This window comes from Sturnus vulgaris, chromosome 6, assembly GCF_052056855.1.
Source record: "Sturnus vulgaris isolate bStuVul1 chromosome 6, bStuVul1.hap1, whole genome shotgun sequence".
Lineage (NCBI taxonomy): Eukaryota > Metazoa > Chordata > Aves > Passeriformes > Sturnidae > Sturnus > Sturnus vulgaris.
In genome coordinates this window covers 18,169,457-18,184,000 of record NC_142248.1, presented here as the reverse complement: position 1 = coordinate 18,184,000, position 14,544 = coordinate 18,169,457, and the positions used below count along the sequence as shown (strand labels likewise).

General features: G+C 44.6%; 1 protein-coding gene and 1 long non-coding RNA gene across 15 annotated transcripts in view; one reads left to right on the top strand and one right to left on the bottom strand.

Moving 5' to 3' along the window:
* MEIS2 (Meis homeobox 2) overlaps positions 1-764 on the bottom strand; it is a 174,062-nt gene extending 173,298 nt beyond the window's left edge. The window contains exon 1 of one of the 2 annotated variants that reach the window (XM_014891633.2): positions 446-764. The gene's annotated coding sequence lies outside the window, so the exon portion shown is untranslated. The remainder of the gene's footprint in view (positions 1-445) is intronic. The other variant, XM_088167208.1, reaches the window with a different exon arrangement.
* The window catches only part of LOC106862572 (uncharacterized), a 35,841-nt gene continuing 21,485 nt past the window's right edge, over positions 189-14,544 (top strand). The window contains exons 1-5 of one of the 13 annotated variants that reach the window (XR_015804501.1): positions 807-2,080; positions 4,051-4,076; positions 4,621-8,685; positions 10,224-10,261; positions 12,978-14,423. This is a non-coding gene — a long non-coding RNA (uncharacterized LOC106862572). Of the gene's footprint in view, positions 207-288; positions 430-805; positions 2,081-4,050; positions 4,077-4,620; positions 8,686-10,223; positions 12,592-12,977; positions 14,424-14,544 lie in introns of those variants that run through there. The other 12 variants (XR_015804497.1, XR_015804494.1, XR_015804492.1 and 9 more) reach the window with 12 other exon arrangements.

Genomic DNA, 14,544 nt, shown 5'->3' with positions numbered 1-14,544 from the left:
GCAGCGCGGCGGCGGCGGCGGCGGGGAGCGGCGGCGGGGAGCGGCGGCGGCGGGGAGCGGCGGGGCGCGGCGGCGGGCGCGGGCGCGGGGCGGCGGGGCGCCCCAGCCGGCGGAGCGCCGGGGATGCGCAGCGCGGCGGCGGGGCGGCCGCGGCGCCGCGCGGGGGGAGCCGCGCAGCAGCCCCTGCCCCGAGCGAAGCACGGCGTGTAGGAAGGAGCGAGCGAGCGTGCGAGCGAGAGGGAGGGAGGGAGGGAGCGAGGGAGGGAGGAGGGAGGGAGGGAGCGAGGGAGGGAGCGAGGGAGGGAGGCAGGGGAGGAAGGACAGGGAGAGTGCGTGTGTGCGAGAGGGGGGAGAGGCAGGGGAAACTGCAGAGAGCGAGAAGAAAAGTGCGGTAGAAGCCCGGCCCCGGGTTGGTTCGCGCTAGGTTATGTGAGCAACGAAATACCTTCCGATTACCCGCGGTGTCGGGCGGCTGGCGGCGGCGGGGCCGCTCGGTCCGGTGGCGGGCTCTCGGCGCCGCCGCGCGCGGTGCGCGGGCCCGGGGGCAGCGGGAGCTACAGCGCAAGGGGGGGCCGCGCAAAGTTGCTGAGCCCCCGGCAGCGAGCCTGCTCCGGCCCGGCCAGCCCGGCTCCGCCGGCGCGCCGCGCTGCCAGCCGGGCTTCCTCCCGCCGGCAAGTCATGGTGCTTTTCTAAAAATTAATTTTCCAGGGCATGAAGAGAACGCCTCGTTCAAACCGTGCTGGGCACCGCTCTTCATTAAGTGATCGCTGCTATCAAACACGCTCTGGATGTCTTGAAGGAGGGGGGGGGGGCGGGGAGAGGCGGAGGGAAGAGGGGGAAATCCCTTTTAGTTTTGCGATTAGGCTGCCAGGCTTTGTAAAGGGCTTAAAAACAAAGTCATGCTCAGTCTTTTGTAGGAGAGATCCAGATGTTATGTAGATTTCTGTTTGCATGTTCGTTTTGAGCGGATCCGGCGGTGAGCGCAGTATTTACGTGTGTGTGTTGCTGGACTTTACCGTTTATCGACGTTGCGCTTGTGGAATGTATGCTGGAGTATTAGCTCGGTAATGCCTTCTAATGGTAGTGCTAATTACAGTGGGGTTATTTAGCAAATTAAGTGAGATGATGCACCCCCCCCACCCTTGAGTACCAAATGAACTTTTCCGAACACACAGGCACACACACACGCGCGTTAATTTTGGTGCGTTTCTCTCGCCCAATCACTTCGCTGAAGCTACACCATGCCTTACCTCAGAGCAGTCAATTACCAAAGCTACCCGGGATCATCAATCATGGGGGATGCTTGAAGTTTAGGGGAGGAGCGATGGTCAAACTATCGATTGCTGCAGTTTTGTCCTCCCCAACCCCCCACCCTCGTTCACGGTCCCCTGCACATAAAATCTAAAACAGACTATCCCGTTAATAGTGGAATTTATCAATGATTATGTACCCAGTTGTGAATGTGGCCTCATACATAGATGGCTTTTGAAAATACACGGCAGAAAATATATGATTCCGTTATATTTTGGTTTGGTTTGCTTTTCGTGCTGATGATGTTGCTTTTCAGAGGTTTGGGTTTTTTTTTAACTTTAAGAAAATGACTCAAGGGGTAGTTATAGATATTTGGCCTGATTTTAATAGGCGAAGGGAATGAGCTCCAGAGGTCAATAAACCCCTCCAAAATGATGAATGATTGAGTACCTGTGATGATGATAGTGATTACCGGAGCAATTAAACAGTTTGATTAAATGAGCCATCATAACAATGATGTCTGCGGGAAATCAGCCCTCACGTATAAAGAAAGATAGTGTGGAGAGCTGACAAACGCCAGTGGGCATTCCTGCATGTTCCGCTAGCGCCGAGCCCTGCAGAGCAGGACTGTATTTACAAATATGAGGGGAATACGGAGAAAAGTCCCTCTCCTACTTTTAGCCAGAGTTGCACCCTGCTTTAAACCCGCCAGAAGCCGGAGAGCAGACACGGGTTTGTTTTTTTTCCTAGAGGATCTCCTCCAAGATTAAAGCTAGTCCTAAGTGCAACCGAATTGCTGTGACTGACTTTCACGGGACTGTAAAGAGAGGTGAGTAGAAGAGCCCTTAGTATGTAGATCTCTTTCAAGCAGTGGTTAAGTCAATTCATTTCGCAGGGAAAAAGCCAGTCTTCTTGTGCAGTATTTTATACTCTGTCGTATAAATCGGTAACGTAATTCAAGATATTCATGGTAATGAATGCTTGGCTAATCCTTTGGGTGCACGGAGACCTACAGAGCAGTAGGTTATGCAAATCCTTTCCTACTTTTACAGCTGTAGTTTTCTAGAAGATTTTTTTTTAAGAGATCTAGTCATCGGTGAATGTTATTTGGGGTTTTTTTTTTTCCTTCTTTCTTCCCCCTCCCTTCCTCCCCCCTCCCCGTGCCCCAAAGATGCCAGATTTCTCAACTTGCATGGAATCATTTGCTTGTGATGCAGCCAGCTTAGAGGACGTGGTTCAAATATTTGCAGCTTCCAAACTTGTTTTTTAAGCGTGGCAGTGCAAACTCAGAGCCTTGCCTCTTGAGATATACAAGTCTCTTCTAAAATAGTTTCAGTATCACCAAAGAAGAGGTCTTTCCTTATAAACTGGCTATGCAAAAGTAATCTAGCTGCATTTAAGGCTCCATGCATTTCTTCAGACCTCAAGCTGTAAGAGAAGTTCATCAGTTTTCCTCTCTATAAGAAGTTAGATTACTTGGCTCCCATAGAAGAAATTATTTTATTGCTTATAATAGAATTTTAAACCACTTTTTTTTTTCTAATTCTATTTTTCACAGAAGTCTCTGTAGGTCTCATCTCCCTTGACTAAGAAATTCTGAGAAAACAGACTAAAATCAAAGCCGAAAAAAAGCAGCCAAAGACTTTTGCAGTGTTCAATGCTATTCCTTTCAATTGTTTAATTTCCCCCCCACCCCCAAACTAATTAACCCCCTGCGTTGTCTTGCCCTGCTGTGCATGTTTGTAATCTGGGACAGGGACCAACTTAAAAAAATTATTTTAACTTGATAGAAAGTGAAATTTCATATAGTAAATGAAGATCTTTCATGTTCCTCCGGTGTTTTTTTTTTTTCCTTGTGAAAAGAGTTGTAGCCTTTTTCCTCATCACTATCCCAGTGGATTAGAGCACATAGAGAGTGTGGTTTATAAAGCGCTACAGTTTAGCCATTAGAAAGGGATCTCAATTTAGCACCCTTAAGTGAATGTACTCATCTATTAACAAAGATGCTGTTGGGAACTCGGAAGAAAATGAGATACGTACGTGCAGAGGGTCAGGGCTTTCACATACTTAGGTGATTTTTTTATTTACTCCCCTTCCCAACTGGTGACATTTCTTTTTTTAAAAAAAAGTAATTCGGGAAAATTAAAATGGCTAATTTCCATTTCTCCTGCATCACTTTCAGAGCGAGGGCTGTTTTCAGGAAAAGTGTGAGTTATGAGTCGGAGTGGTGTCTTTTTTGTTTGCTTTTTTTTTTTTTTTTTTTTTTTTTTTCCTGATACATCGGCTCAAAAGTCCAAAGAGAAATGAGGTGTCCGGTATGGAAGTGCATCTCAGTCAACCGCCAGCTCCTTTTGCCGAGGCTGGAAATGGTTTTAACAGGCGGTAAAATTTCATCTTGTGGTGTCAAATTGGGGTCAGTTTGGGGTTAGCGCTCTCAGTGTCCGAGCGGGAGCTGTCCAGCTGTGTGGGGATTCATTAAGGGCAAAAGATCCTTTTCAAGAAAAACAATACAAAGACAATCAGAGGGCTAAAGATCCTCTTCAAATCGCATTTTACAAGTGCACCAGAACAAATATGGATGCTGAAACCTATTCCCTTCAAACTCCCAAATCGGCTTCTTAGCCCTCGGAGGGAGCGAGAGAGAAAATCCTCTAAAAGTTAAGAAGAGTCTGTTTTCAATCAGCCTTTCCGAAGTGTGGCATCTTAGTCCTTTGCTGGCTTTGAAACATGCCTCTCTTGCTTGCTCGTTACATCTCTCCCTCCCTCCCTCCCTCCCTCTCTCTCTCTCTTTTTCCACAGCTTTGCAAAAGCGGATGGCACAACAGGTAATATTTCAGATTTCAAGAATAAATCCCACCGGAGATCTTAAACCGCTGTTTTGCACGCGCGTGTGCTCCTAGCACAAGATTTAATGCAAATAGAAAGTTTTTAGTAGGAAACAAGCTATGCTTGCACAAAATCCTATTGGAGTCTGTAGAAAATTTTGAGCTCTCCTTGTAGGTGTTCCTCCGGTCCGATGGGTAATTTGGGCTAGATTTACTTTCCGGTTCTTAGCATTTGTGGAAAGCAACCTATTGCTAATCTGGTTTATTAAATTCGCATGGTTTAAATCCTCTTAACGTCCCTACATCTGTTAGGACAATTGACGCCTTGCTGCAGGGACAAATAACTTGAACCTTAATCTTGTTTGTAACTTTATTCAATGTTTGTTTGTTTGTGTGCTGAGTTCAAGTATTTTGGATGATGCCATTGTGTTCGGTAACACGTAGACTGCATTTGAAAGCAAAACTCCTCTTAGGCGGGTCAAGGATATCATGGAAGACAGTGAAAAATTTAGCATATTCGAACTGGCTTTTTATCTCTATCTAGGCAATGCGTCATAATTAATGAAGAAAGCAATCTGCCTGTTAAAATGTGGACGCGGGACATCACCGTGACACCCTAGTGTAATTCACGTGAATTTTACTTTTTGTTTTGCTTGCAAGGCGAAGTGTGGAGTTTAAATAGCACCTTTTTCTTTTTATAATCGGGACTGTACCGCAGTTAAATTCCTACCCCCAAACCCGCTTTTACCAAACTCTCCTTTGCCCTTACGGTTGATTTTTTACAACTTCAGTCACTTTTTGTTCGTCTCAGCACTCTTTGATTCGCCTCCGACTTCCCGCAGCTGCAAGACTTTCGAGGTCCCATCTCGGGTGCCCCTGTGAAATCATGCACGTTTTAGCTTCTGCAGATCACCGAGTTCATTTAGTTCCTCACCCTGATCCCCCCCGTCTGCCAGTAGTGTACTTCGCTTTTCAGCAATGTATTATTATTTGTCGAAAATCTTTCTAGTCCTGAAAGTCAATGGTAGCCCATCACGGTGAACTTTTCTTGACCTCGACTGCGGTATGACAGAGATCTTTGGGAGCTGGATTAGAAGGAGGTTCATTTACTTACCTGTTAACTTCGCTTTTTACTCTTTCTTCCACCCCTCCGCCCTTTTTTTTTTTTTTTTTTAAGAAGGAAAAACCCCAACCCTGCAGGAAACAAGAACGATCGGGGGTCATCGTGCCCTGCCGACCCGGTTCCTGCGGTGCGTGCCCGGGCCGCGGGGCTGTATCCCGGCGCTGGCGGGCTGCCCCGGCCGGCGCGGCGGCCGCCCCGAGCGGCGCTGCCATCAGCAGCCCTCTAGCGCTATCTGGCGGGGCTCCAGCACAGCCCGCACAGCCGCGCACCGAGCCGGGCGCCCGCAGCGCCCTCGGCCCCGGCCCAGTCCCGCATCCCATCCCTGAGCGGCCAAACCCGCCGTGGGAAGGGGCAGAGAGACGAACCCCGTCCGCGTTTGTGTCACGCGGGTGGGTGGGAAGCACCAAAGTCAAAGAAGAGATGAGATTTTTTTTTTTTTTTAAGTTTTATTTTATTTAGGCTGGAATGTTTGTAAAAGCGAAATGTTTGTAAAAGTGGAGACCATAAACAGTAGACGTGTATTTCCATCACATACCAGAGGAAAAAAGAAAAAACAACCACAAACCTATCAGGGCTTCCCACTTACACTGCTTGCACTGGGTAGTTAAGAACCCAGTTTGCAATTGTTCGAAGAAGCCCGAAGCATGAAAAAAAATTAATCTTTCCACTATGACATGGTAACCAAAAGGACAGTTAAGACAAATTAAATGGCTTTAGTGTGATATCAGAGAATCTGCAGAGGCTTCAAACTCTGCTCAGAGCTCTGCTCTTGCTCACTCAAAATATCCCCTTTTGTTCTCCAGCTGCCTATAAAACTCCAGAAGAGTGCTCTCATTTTTACACTGGAGTTCTCGGTCCAGAGAGAACAATATACTCCTACCTCTTTTGAAATGATCCGGAGACTCACAACACACAGGCAATCACTCGAAGCACGAATTTCCTTTTTTTTTTTTCCCCCAAGAACTGCTCGGCCCATTGTTTGAAGTCGGATTCAGTGCACAGCCCAAAGAGAAAAGGAAAAAAAATCTTGAGAGCCCGGTTTGGTATTGCACAGAGAGAGAGCTGACAAAATATTACAGCGTGTTTCCTAGAAGTACATGGTGAGAGCCGGCGGTGTGTTCCCGAAAAGAGGTTGCTTTTTATTTCCACCACCCTCCCCCCCCAAGATTGTGATCGTCTTTGTATGTCTTTCTTTTGATCCCACAAAGAGAATGCAATACACATATATGTGTTTGCTCTCCATACAAGAAATGCCATACAATGGAATATGCGGCTGGTTAGTCCTCATAATGCTTAGTTTTGCTGTAATTAATTGAAAACAGTTATTAGGTCGTCATTGGCAATAGCGTAAATAATTGCGCAGATTTTTACTTAAAATTGACCGGTCATAGAGTGATAGATCGATTCGAGGTATAAAAATGATGTATCAAAACATCAATGTCGATTATTTGAAATATTGTAGTCGAATCTTTTTATTGCTTCATCGGTTAAGTGTCTGAAAGTGCTGTGTTCCAACATATATTTATGTTGTCAATACTGTCAAAACTGTCAGTTTTATTACAGTGGATTTGTAATACATTTCGGATTTGCTCATTTACATAAAATGTCCACCTCAGATACCCCTCCTTTTCTCCATCTCTGGAAATCTGTGTCAGTTTAATGAAAGGATTCAAGATCCATACCTGAAGAGGGAAAAGGAAAAAAAAAAAAAAAAAGGAAAGGGAAAAAAAAAAAAAGAAGGAGGTATTGCTCCATTATGTCCAATTTTAACATCCGTTTGGAAAGCTTGGGCTATTTCTGACTCTCCAAAAGAGGGAATTCCTCCCCCCCTCCCCCCCCCCCCTTCCCCGGCCCCGCTTATTTCCCCAGTAGAATTTAAACACTTTTCTACTCTCACACCTAGATTAACCCCTCCAGAAGAACTGGGAAATTGTACAGGGTTACAGTGACGAGCCAAAGCACACCTGTGAACGCCACAACCTTCCCAAAGAGAGCAACAACCCCCTGAACCATGCACACACGCACAGAGGTTTGAATCCTGATAGAAAGAAGGAGACAAAAGGAGCAGTAAATATGTGTGTGATCCTTTCCTAACGGTTTAGAGCCCAAAAGAAAAAAGAAAACTGTAAGCAGTATTGGGCATTTGATGCCCACCGCCCCTATTTTGTCAGGATCTGATCGATGTGATTATTCCCTTTAACTGTAAGCAGTGGTTTTTTATTAGCATGATCTCAGGCAACTCTCTAATTTTTTCCAAGAGCCCAGCTGAGGGATGGAGAAACTCAGGAATAAATAAATAAATAAGTCAATTTGCACAATAAACTCTCCTCGTTAGAACAAATAGCGAAATTAGGCAAGTAACTTTATTCCCCATCCCTTTCCGAGGATGAGGGTCTTTTAAAGGTGTTTAAAAATGGACCTGAGGGGTGTGTGGGTTGGCTTCTTTCCCCTTCCCCCTTCCCGCAAACCGCTCCCCCCTCTCCTCCCACCTCCTCCTCCAGGGATATCTATGTTTAAATAGATGCTGAAGAGATTTCTGAGTTCACGGGAAAGAAGGAAGGTTAGTTAAGGGAATGGCAGCGCGCCTGGCAGGTATTTTAATGACTGTCCCTTCCTTTGAACACTTTCAATTTCTCTGCCTCTTGTACAGAATATGTTTCCCAAACCAAGTATGATTTCTGTTGTAACTCTCGTGTGTGTTTGTGATCCCTTCTGAGGTAAATTGAGAAGTACGCTGCGCAAAAGGAGGAAATCGCCCCTGGGGTGCTTTGTTTACTTTGGTTTGTAAAATCCTGCTAGGAGATGGTTTCCTCAGTGTGTGGCAAGTGTTTCTTCAAGAAATTCATCAGCCCTTCTACAATTACTTCGAGCTCCGAGGGAAGAAAGCTGCCATCACTTTCTCACATCCCAAGGTGTTGCATGGGGGAGAGAAGAAAAGGCTGGAGCATTTAATTATAATGGGGAGGGGTAGGGGGTGGGGAGAACGGAGGCTGCAGAAAGCCGTCCCAAGCTTATACCTGGAAAAGAAAAACCTGCAAGGGTATATTTGGGAAGCGTGTGCCATTTAGACATGGGGAAAAGTACCCCGTCTCGTGCAGTAATTAGTCTGAACAATAAACATAATTGGAACAAAATCAGTTGGAAGTTTCTGCGTTTTTAATTACGTTTCATTTTGTGGTAAGCCGTAAAATTATGAATGCCTCTCAATTAAACACTATCCACTTGTAAAGCATTTAACAACAATTATTCCTTAATCAGTTGGAATGTTAGCCACAAATGATGCTGTTAAACATCAAAGGGACGCCTTAGACGTTACCTTTTAGTCATAAGTAAGAGGATTAATTTCTATAATTAGAGGGGATAAATATGTGCATAAATAAATCTAATTTTTTTACACGTTCTCATCCTGTCTGGGAGAGGCGAGGATCTTTGACACTGCTCTCACTCCCAGCTTTCTCCGGTCGGAGGGGACCCGGGAGCAGCGAGGTGAGAAGAGCCCTGCGGGGAGCCCCGATCCTGCGCGCAGCTCCTCGGGCGCCGGCCCGTCCCCCGCGGCCGCACCGGGGCTGGGGCTGGGCCTGGGGTTCGTGACCACCACGGACGAGGGGCTTCGGGGGAATTTACTTCCCTACTCGGCTTTTATTTGCCTGGGGTTTTTTGGGTTATTTTTACGGCACCTGTGGTCTACCTGGCGGTTCATTTCCCTTGGGGACAATTTGCTGTCCCCAAACGCTCGAGATTTGAGTCGAATACCGCAAATAAAATTAGCATGACCTTGATTACACCCCGTATGAATATCTCATTTACCTAATGACTTTATGTCACGTACGCAGAGGGTCAATTTCCTTTTAACCTTTCCCATTGCTGCAGTAAGCATTCTTTTATAATCAATGGCTGTTTGAATAATCAATTCGCATTTTATGATCCCTGACAAACTCAATATACGTATGCCTGCTTTCAGCAAAGCAGCCGGCCCCGCTCAGCGCTGTTTTCACGTCCGAAGAGTTTGCGGCGGGGTTTTCCGGCTCCCCGGGGAGCCGCCCGGGCAGCGCAGGGCGATCGCTGCCGGGCTCCGCGGGCGCTGCGCGGGACCGGCCGCTCTCGGCCGGAACAGCTTCTCCTGGCCGGGACAGCCTCTCATGGCCGGGACAGCCACTCCGAGCTGGGACAGCTGCTCCCGACCGGGACAGCCTCTCCTGGCCGGGACAGCAGCTCCGAGCCGGGCCGGCCGCTCCCAGCCGGACCAGCCTCTCCCGGTCGGACCCGTCTCTCCCAGCGGGACCGGCCGCTCCGAGCCGGGCCGCCCGCTCCGTGCAGCCCCCGCCGCCCCGGCCGGACGCGCCCCGGCACAAAGGCGCCGGCCAGCATCCCCCCCCCCCCCCCCCCGCATCTCTTCAGCTCTGGCAATTCCGCGTGCTTTCCCACTAGCTCAACCCGAAATATGCAGCTTTCCCGCCTTCTCCCTCGGTCTCCTTCTTAGGAATGTGCACAGCAAAAAGCCCTTCCCCCGGGACAGTTCCCCCTTTTTTGTCTTTGCTGGGACAAGCAGCCGTGGGGGCACGGTTTTCCCGGCTCTGCAGCCGAAGGCAGCGGCAGCCCGCTGGCCCGACCTCCTTGAGCACTGCTGAGAGGGCCTGGTGTCCTCGGCCACGTCGGCACCTGCGAAACCCCGAATGAGTCCTTGTCTCAGCCTCACTGCGCGGCTGACGCTCGGGAGCCTCACTCACAGCCACTAGCCCTCTTTTATTGCCTCTCAGTCACCTCCAAACCGTGGGTCGGGAAAGCTGTCCCAGAAGCGCAGCCCCCAAGCACAACTCAAGTGCAGAAGTGTATGTGGAAAGGAGGGGGGTTAGGGCAAGCTGAACTTTGCAAATGTTTTTTTCTATAAGTGGCTCACGTTTGCTGTGATCTACGGTGTGAGTTGGGAACTGAGACTTACTGCAACCCCGTTCCCTCTATTGGATAATTAATGCTGATTCATAGCAGGTTCTACCTACCAATGTGTGTTTCGTTTTTCTCTGCAGGGTCCATGGTTCTTTGGTATGTTGTTATTCCCTGAAAGGTAATTGCACTTGATATTCTCTCGGGGAAGGCTCATTAGCCAAGGGCAGGGTGGTGTTGCCAATCTCAGTCTCTTTCAACAATTCAATGCAAACATTTGCCCCAGAGGTTCAGTACAGAACTCCCAGCTCACAAAACAGTTCTTGGGTACAACATTTCTCTTAAAAAGCCTTGGGTATATATATATCTTTTCCACCCAAGCAGGAAGCATTTTAGTTTGGGGGGTTTTACATTAACCCTTCACTGTAAGTGGAACAAAGCTACACAAGATTAAACAGGTTGCCTTGGGTTGCAAGACTTTGCCCTTCCTTTTATAAATAACCAGGACACAACCCTGGATGAAACAATAGAAAAGGTACCACATCTCACACTCCTCTGTATTCAGTCCTTCACACTCTCTTAACATTTACAAAATGCATGTCGAAAACACTTTTCCACTGTCCACCATTACAGACCTATACTTGACTTCTTTCTCACCCATGTCTGCTGTCATCTCTAGCTCCTTTCATCTCTCCCGCTAAATTAATTACCTCACTAATGGAAGGTAATGAAACTTAGGTATAAGGTAAGTTAGGGAACACAGAGTCATTAATACATACTATTTTATGAAAGTGAATCCTCCATGATTGTTCTAATTTTATTTTTTCCCTCTGTTGCTCATAGTTTTGAAAATCTTTTTCTTCCATTTGAGTCTTGTCAGGTTGAGCAGGGTGATTCACGGTAATATTGCAGAGAAGATCCCATTCTCACAGAAGAAAATGGTCCCCACAGGAGAATGAAGAGGAAGCAGAGGGACAACATCTAGACTTAACAAGTTCTCAGACATCACCGTGTTTTCCATGTTAGAATAAAAGAATCTAGGAATTTTTATTTCTGGTGTATTAGATGGGATATTCTCCTTGGTAATGGTGTTTAAGGGCAGAGACTGGCCTTCGTTCCATCATCTGTGCTGAATCACCACCGACTTTAATGTTAGTACATTCAAAAGGAGATTGTCCTACACTGTGACTATACAGCAAATAGCTCTAAAAGACTAGACACACGTGTCACCAGTTTTAATTCTCACTGACCAGAAGGGCTGCCAATCATTCCATACACCTCACCTATTAAGGGGACCACAAGTTCATAGGAAAACACCTCACTGCTGAGAATCTCTGTCAACGTTTCCCGTGCTGACAGTTCAGTATCAAGGCCAAGTTTGTCCCCAAGTCCCATTGACTGAAGGAGGACGTGGATGGAGGACACAAGACAGGATTCTGCAACATAGTTTTGCAGGGTGGCAAATCTGCAGGTGTGAAGTACTCAGCTTTCTAGGTCATAATGATAGTAAATGTGGACAGTCACCACCCTTCCAGTAAACCTTCATTACAAGAAAACATCAGTCCTTTAATTCATAATTTGGTGATTCACAGTCACGGCTTTTGTTTGACATTTTAAGTATCTTTCATGTCATGGTGGTACATTCTGCTTTTTCAAAAGCATTTTTCAAGATGAACTGGCTTTTCAGTGAAGAAACATCATCAAGTTAATGTACTAATAGATCTCATTTTTAAAGAACATGCTAAATTTAAAACTTGTCTCATGCATTTATAAACCATCACTAATAGTTCTATTGATCAATGATATAAATAGCTCTAGCAGAAGCTTTTCTTTGATGTAGACAAACATAAACAGCATTGAAAAAATAACAAACAAGGGATTTTTCTGCATTCTTACCTTTAGGCTATATTATGATCACAATAAGACATATCTAGGCATGTGTCATACTGGATAATACTATTTCTTGGGTGTTTCAGGGCACATGACTACCTTGGACTTCACAACAGCTGAGACTTGTCATTTAGAAGCATGGTACTGGTATTAGAAAAAAAAAACAACTCTACTAATATGTAATTATTAACCCATATATTGAGATTTTTTAAATAATCGCTTCACATTAAATGCTGAGATCCTTTTATTTCATGTGCCAAGCTAAAAATAAACATTTGAAATATTTTTCTCTTTTATGGAAGAGATGATGAAACTATTCATTTGAAATGAGCTCTTGGATGAATGTAGCTATATTTTCTGGGCTCAGATCTCTTATTCCCAGTTGGGAACCCCACATCACACGAGGGAATTTTGCTTCATTTTACTTCACAACATTGACCGAGTAAAGCTTAGGTAAACAGTTTCCAGTCATTCACAGTATGTTCATTTGGGCTTTTAATTTCATTACTCTTGATGTGTTACTGATCACCTATCACACTTGCTCTATTTCCCAAAATATTGTTCGAAATTATTTAGGAGACTAAATGAATAATAAAAGAAATATTTCTGTCTGTGTCTGCATACTTTTGTTTTGTGCGGGTATTCATTGACAGCCTGATCCTGCTTCCTTTCCATTAGAAGCAGGATTCAGTCCATAAAGGAAATGCATTCATCTAATATTTGTTCAGAGAAAAATCCTGCTTGCTTTAATGTTCACATGTATGGTCACAAATGTGAACCAAACAAGAGCCCCTACAGCTGCTTTGCCAGTAGGGTTGCAGCATGAACCCAGGAACAGCCAGTTTTGCCACTGTAGGTTGATTTCAGCTTTCAGATATTATGGAAAATCATCCATTGCCTTTCCTGGTTTAATTTCAGATCACTTTCTGAGGCAAATGGCTTTTGATACTCAAGTAAGATCGTATTTTTTGATTCAAAAGCAAATTTCTTTTTGTTCTTTTTTCCAGATTTGATTTATTGAAGAAAATCTAGCAAGATTCTTAGTATTTGGGAGAGTCACTGCTTTCATGACACAATCCTCCATAAATGGAAAAAAACATACGAATATCTTGGTCCAGTTTTCCTCGGGCACCTAACAGTTTAACATTTTTTTTTATTAACAAGCATGGAAAGAATGGGATTTTGTTCCCACTGTGCTCCAATCAGTGTATTTGTTAGGTGGAGTTTTTCCTGGGAAGGAGTATATTATCCTACTGTATCCTTAAGTTGGGGGTTTATTCTACTAGATTTACCACAAAAATAAGTAAAATGAAGGTTTTTTTTTCTTCTGATAAGAAAGTGTTTTAAGTCAGAGGAACAACTTAATTTTCACTCAGATTTGGAGATCTGGATTGTCCTAAAATCTGAAATACTAGGATGAGACAGCTAATCTTGGTATTTCTTTCTGAATAAAATACTAAATAAAACCATTGCAATTCCTATGAAACATGGAAATGGTGTTGATGTGAACACACAGACAAAGGAAAAAGTCAGAAATAGCTCATGAACCTCTTTCTCTTCATTTAAGCAGGAGAAACTCTAGGGAAGTTAATGGAGTTGCATGGTATAAGATTCTAGTAAGGTGAGAATTACTCAACTTGTGTTTAACTTGATGCTATTACTTTAAAAACAGAGTTTACTTCACTAAATAACCTGAAAATAAACACAAAACAAAGGGCAAATGAGACAAATTACAAGTAAGCATGCATGCAAAAAAGGTAAGTGCAAATTAGATTTGAATATTCATGAGTCACAAATCATTGACAGTTTGAAATAATGCAAAACAGGTTTATAAATGAGGTTAAGGCAAGGGACATCAAAGAAAGGCATTGCTAAATCAATAGCAATTTGATTGTGCATATACTTGTAAATTGTGGTTACAGTTTTTGTGACATAGGAGAAAAATACTGCACATGTAGTGAGAAAGGGACACATAAATATTCTTTTTGAATGTGTTTTGTGGGTTTTTTTTGCAATTCAGCATTTACTTGGAGGCTTGGTGTGTATAAAGTGACCAGATACAATTTTTTAATTTTTTCCCCCAGAAGAATTATAGTTTCCTGTGAGTGTCCAATCTCCTGTGTTGTGTTGCTTTGTATGATAAAAATTCAGCTGTCAACAATACTGCAAAATACAATAATTACTCACTTCATTTGACTTCAGTAGAAGGATCTCCTCCTAATGAAAGTCCTGTCATGAAATCATAGTCAGTGGAGATTATCTACTTCTTTCAGGGAATTTAGCTCTCAAAAGTAGGAATCAGATAAGTTGCAAGTCTCAGAGAAAATTGCTGGAGCACAGGGATTTAAAAGAATGATCGCTTGAAGGATGGCCAGCCTGACCATTTAGCTCAGAGCCTCTTAATTTTTCTGGCTGTAAGCATCAATAAAGTATTGGGTCTCCTGTCTTATTTGTAAATTCTGTGGATATTTGAAATGGAATAGTTTAAAATAAGAATACAGATAAGAATACAGAACCAAAAGGCAAAACTGCCAGAAGTAATCTGCCCATTTAAAATTACTCCAGGGTGTTTGT